Here is a 6,606-nt window from a genome sequence, read left to right as displayed (position 1 = left end):
ATTTGTTAATTTTCCTTCTTGCTGACTTCAATCTGCCAGAGTTACAGTGAAGAAATCAACAGTCACACTGAAGTCGCAGCAGGTGATCTATTTAAGTGTGACCAAGTTATGAATGATGCTTGAACGCCCAAACTATTTTGCTTCTGTTAAAAAATTTAAATCCAACCAAAATCAAAAACTTGAAAGAAATTCAAAGGGTCATGGACACAATCCATCCATAAAAAAGATTTACTTTCTGTCTCAATACTACGATTCAAGTTGAGTCATGATGTGTCATTACTAATAATTAAGCTGGTGTATCCATGCAAACGAATAGAGCATTGCAATAATTATTGTGCAAGAAAAAGGTTGGGAAATAAGTTTTTCTAGAAAATATTTCAGTTTCTGACCCAAACCTTTAATTCAAGTTGAATGAAAATGAACTTCACTAATGATTTATCTGCCAAGTACAATATCAATGGTGGGCTGTATGGTGGTTAGCACCCCTGCCTTATATGAAGGGTCTGGGTTTGAATCCAGACTAACCCTTGCTGTGGAGTTTTCATGTTCTCCCTGGGCCTGGGTTTCCTCCCACAGTTCAGAAACACACATATACCTTCACTTTTACTGTAAATATACAACTTTAATCTGCCCTCTTACTTTAATCTTGCTTTAAGAGTATTTCCCTTCAGTATCTCCACTTCTGTTGAGTGAGGAATGTGTGTCGTTTTCAATTTTCTTCACTTTCACAGTTTCTGGATGCTATTCGCATTCCTCACCGCTAGAGGTCAGCACACCACTTACTTTTGCCCCTGTGTTATTACTTGGACATTTAAAGTTTGGACAATTGAGTGCATGTAGAGTGGACTTGACAGCCATAATCTATTTTCTCATGGGTACCTTGAACGCATCAGAGAGCATAGTGGATGGTAAATGAAAAATGTCACAGCATAAATGATTCTTTAAACTTACACATTGGCCATTTATATGGAAATGAGCATCGTGGAAGGGGGGGGGGGGGATTTAAGTATAACAAGTGTATAGCATGGTGAATACATTTTAAGAAATGCATGCGGCTGCTGTTGAAGACAAATTGTGTGTTTTTGTTATTGCAGTAAAGGAGCAGCCGCTGCTTCTCATTCTGGGGCAAATCATGCGTCACACCTCAACACCACCTGAGATGCCATCCCTGCTAATGTTGATTGAAACAAATGCCCCCCCCCCCTTTTCTCTCTCTCTCTCTCTCTCTCTCTCTCTCTCTCTCTCTCTCTCTCTCTCTCTCTCTCTCTCTCTCTCACACACACACACACACACACACACACACACACACACACACACACACACACACACACCTGCCCTCATTATGTCAAAGCTTTTACTGCACTTTATGTCGTGATTACAACGTTTCTCGTCATCTCTTGTGTCAAATGTGTTCCATTCACTGTGCCTTTTCAGAAAGCAAAAGCTCCTTTCAGGCCTTCCTTTTAGTTGCATTTCAAAAGATTTCTGCTTTTTGTCCCCCACATTTTGTAAAATCTTAGGTACATACAGTACAACCACTGTGTATGTGGGATAAATTGTATTTTACACAGGCACTGTTGAGGGGGGAAAAAAGTCTCTCATTTAGAAATCATGAAAAAGACAATTTACCTGCTTAAAGCAGATTTAAAAAACAGCTCTTGAAACTGTTTGGTCAGCTTGAGCAGTTATTTATTGATATCCCCTAAAACAGGGTCTGCAGCTCTGACAAGGTAGAAGAAAAATATCAGAATGACCAAAATCAATGAAATCATAGCAGTTTCAAACACTGACTTTAAGAGATGTGGTGATTTGAGAGTGAAGCAGAGTCATAAAGGCAGAAAGTGAAGAGGAAAAACTGAAGGGCTGTTGATGGTATTATCATCTTTTGACTGAGTAAAGCCAACCAAAGCAGTTAAATATGACTCCATCTATCCCACCTTCTGCAGACTTAATCTGAATGAATTCTTATTTGATATCTTTTCATGTTATTTGAAGCTTGGAGACGACACCAGCCCATCACGGAGGTACACAATCATCGATCACCTTAACATGCATAACATAGGATTACCTCAACGAAATCACACATGCATCCATAGAACATGTAAACTACTACACCAGCTACATGTGAGACATTGTGCAAACTTATATACATGACAACTTTTTGAACTGAGGACTTTAGTGAAATGATCTAAAAAAAATCCTAGTGCTAACACTTCTTCTTTTCTTCTTAAACTTGCTCCCAAATTCCCGGATAAGCACTTTAAACATTTCTAACGAGTCACTTTCTTTCACACAATTATCCTTTTGTTTCCATTGGGAGCCAGTTACTTCACTAGAAAAGAGCAACATTTCAAACTGTGTTATTGATTCATTATGACCAGCAGTAGCAAAATCAAGTCCGCCACAGAGAAACCATAGCCTGCTAACGGTGTGGAGAGATTCCCTATCATTCACGTGCATTGCAATCATCTGCAGTCTGTGTTCTGTATGTCTTGCTGTATCTCCAGGCTGCAGACAGCACAGTGACATGAGAACATTCTGTGTCTATAATTAAAGAGATGAGAGCACTGCAACCAAACTACAGCCATTACATCCTCCATTCTGCACGATTTGCTAAAAACCACACACACTTCACTCAATGTTCCTTTAACCTGCAGGTCTGTTGCTTTTTTTTATTTTTTTTTTATCAACCACAGTTCTGTAAACTTAGAAAATAAGATTGATTTTTCTGGATTTCAAATGTGGGTTCAAGAAGCTAATTGGTCTTGCTAAACCAAAACCTTTCAAGTACACTTTGTCACTTTTCTCCCCGCATTGAAACTGACACACGAAACACAACATTGATCGTTGCCGTGCTTGTGTGCCTTAACCTTTATTCACGGCACTGAAGCAGCTGCCACAATTTTACAGTAAAACCTCATTGCGGGATAATTGACTTTTCTATTCGTGTTACATGTGTGGGAATGGTTTTTGAGTGAGAAATCATTTGTGATTTGTGCCCACTCTTGTTCAGGTTTAAAACGTTCGTCGAGCCCTAACAGCTCCAAACATTAAATACACATCTGCACTGTCGTGATAAGCATTGTTTTATGTGTCGGTATTATCTGGGATGAAGATGTATGTGCTCCAATCGTGGGAAAACTGGAAAGGGTAACTGTAATGATCTGAAGTCGGGTTATAAGATGCTCCTATTATTGCGAGAGTGGCTGCAGCAGATGGAGGCTGGCATGACCTCATTGAGGAGAAGCAGGAAGCTTTGAAGACGAGAACCAGTGTTTTGGTGCTGTTGGTAACCAATTAAAAAAAATCCTCTCATTTATACTCTATGTATGCAGAAAAAGGAAAGAGTCATTCTCAACTGAAAACTTTTGTTGACTAAAATTTCATACGAATGTCTGTGTACTCTCCATTGTTGATGTTTATAGCGTATTGTTCTCTGTGCACATCGGTGTGTTTTTCTATTACAGAAACAAACAACAGCACCCACTATTGGCCCAACATGATAACTACATCATTTTCAGCCATTTCGGACATGATTTCCAAAACGTATCTGTGTAAATGAAAAACTTTTGTAAAACTAAACCCAGTATGTGTGAGCGTGCACGTGTGTGATGTTTTTCTCAAGGATAGGTTTGGATTTGGGTGTTTAATAATTTTTTCCTCTACCTTTTTAAAAAAAAATTTTTTTATTTCTTCTACTGGCATGTATAAACACAATTCAGGCATATTGATTGTGAAATGATATGACACTGGATAATCTGTTTTCTTATTTTGTTTTTTAATCTTGAAAAATGTTTATTTCAGAAGGTACCCGAGGCATTTGATGACCAGAGTAGCCGTGCTTCAGATCAGGCATGCAAATCACATGGCACGCTTGTGAGTGAACATTGAACGTCTCGCTGAGCCTCCTGGCTCCAGCAGTAACACAGCAAGCTTCAACTACAAGTTCCAAGTCTGGCTTTACAACGGCGTTATCAGGGAAGTGTGCCATGCAACATGGATCGCCCTCAAGGATGAGTTGGTTTCTTTCAAATATCTCAGTTGTACTCAGTGGCCACACTGCCCATGTGGTCTGTATCTGTAAGACTCCCGGAAGCAGGCGAACATATGGGTGTAAAGCTTGGTATGTGTCCATACGCATTTCTAACATTGAGTATAAATGAGCATTCGGTGGAAAATATTTCATGTGTTTTCTTGTCACATTTTTCTGTTCTGAACATCAATGTGTGAAAGGAAAAAAGATGAAAGGACTGCTCCACTTTGTATTCATATTCTCATCTGACCATTTCACACTTTCTCTTTCTCGTGTGACTCTCACTCCCCTTCCTGGTTAAATTATGGTAGTCAGTGTCGAAACTGCACTTGCTCTTCAATGAAGAGATGAAATTTGGGTTTGGAGCCTCTTGATCGATGGTTAACCGGGTCTGCAGCTGTGCAGTGTTCAAAGTAGATGCCACGTTCAAATCTGTGTCGGGCTTTCTCTGTGTTGAGTTTACATGTTCTTCCCGTTTGATTCCTGATACTCTGATTTCCATCCATTGTCCAAAATCATCCATTAAATATGATGAGAAAACATTTGCTTTTGTGACTACAAATAAATGTTTTTAAATTGCTTTTATATGTAATACAATGTAGGAGAGAATATAAAACTGACTGTGATATATTGTCAATATTCAACTTTTGTATTTGTGATATTCCAACTAAATGCAGCAAACAGTTGCACTGACAGTTGCTTTAACGAAGGACATGGAGGAAGTCACATTATAAAACGAGTACTTTGTTGTTTTATGTCATACTTTTCCACAAATCCCACAAATCTTACCAAATTAACACCTATTTCCATGTTTAGACCAACCACATTCGCATATATTGTTATTTAGATTTTTTTTCATGAAATTGCATAATTTAGTCTCTGCCAGCGTTCATTAAATGTTTAATCAACGCAGGTTCAATCTTTAATGTGATTATTTGTACTCTTTTGTTCAATATTTAGTTTTGTTTATGTTTGTTTGAACATATCATTCTTGACTTAGATTCGTTTTAGAAGCAAGCAAAGGAGAGTACTTAAGTAAACTATTGAGCAGAAAGATGAGTCACCTTTCAACAAATTGACCCCTTTTTGCCCCTTCTGCAGAACCCTGTGCGCACTCTGCCTCCTCCCGAGGCCTATCATACATCGCTGTAGCAGAATTACATTTCGCCAGAAGCGCCAGCTGCAGGATGTGGTGATTAAATTAGGCAAAATTCCCTCATGGAAATATGCAACGTTATCAACAAATGAAGCAGCAGCTGCCCCTGGGCCCTTGGAAATCTATCACCGTTATTGTGCCTGCCAACATTTCAACAGTCACATCATGACTTGTGAAGGAAATTTGCAATCCTGTTTGTTTTTCTAATATATTCCAAATAAAACGTTTTTCTTCTATCAACTGTTTATTGCTCACGATGAACTGAAATCTAGTGAAACTTCTGTATGAAACCCCAAAACTGAGTGTAACAGAAGTAACAAAAAGTAAGAAATGTTAATTCTGGGATTTGGTGACGTGTTCCTGTTCTGTTTGTGCGAGACTTCTCGTCATGTGAGTGAGCGTTAGTAGCCTCATGATACATGGATGATCTGTTCACTGTAAAGCCTTCTGTCCTGTTTGCACTTTGTCAGTTATGTGAGTTGGTACTGAAGATGGATGGATGGATGGATGGATGGATGGATGGATGGGCAGTTGGGGGTGCAGCAACACCAATATTATTTTCGATCTATGGGTGTGAGCCAATTCAGCATGTCCTGCACTGTAGTTCTTTCCACCTTCACAAGAACAAATGTAATTGCTTTCGTACAGATTGAACACTGATTTCTGCAGTAGAAAGTATAGTGCATGTGCATGGAAGAAGACTTTGTGACTATATTGACGCTGAGAGCTAAAACCTCAGGGTGGTTTGGACGCTTTTTGTAGTCAAGGAAACGGCGAGGGTTCACCGGCCTGCATTTATTTCCATAATTTGAATGGTGTCAGTGGATGAAGCAGTGTGAAGTGTTCAATGAGTCACACTCACGGGAAAATAACTCCATTCAGCTTTCTTGGTAACTCCAGACCGACACAACAAACAGTTTTGTTTTTTCTGGTTCAAACGTTCCGTAATTTGACATGCTTTTTGTGGCAAATAATTTGAACTATGATGATGATCATATTTTCGGAGATGGTTCAGACAGTGAGCCATAAGAAATTTGGGTTTCCCACATGGCTTAAAGGGCTTCTGTCTTACTTTGCTTTCACATTTGGTTTGTTCTGAAGAGCTAAACATTTTCAATGTGTGTGTTATGATCATAAAGCAAAAGTAAGGGCGTGAGACACTAAAGGTTTGTAAACATTTAAAAAACATTCCTGTCAATTCTGTAAATATCTACAGTTGTGCACTTGCAAAAAGAGTGACATATACTGAAGCTCATGCAATACTCAGTGTTTCACAAGTACCATAATTTTGTCGGCCTGTGGGGCCTGTACTGAGGGAGCATGATTGCTTAAGCCAATTTGGTGTCTATCATTCTTTGATAAACTCATTGTAAATGTCCACCAACAGTTCCAAGCCTCTGACACGTGAGAAAACACC

Source organism: Blennius ocellaris, assembly GCF_963422515.1.
Source record: "Blennius ocellaris genome assembly, chromosome: 6".
NCBI classification, from domain to species: Eukaryota; Metazoa; Chordata; class Actinopteri; order Blenniiformes; family Blenniidae; genus Blennius; species Blennius ocellaris.
This window is presented reverse-complemented; position numbering follows the sequence as displayed.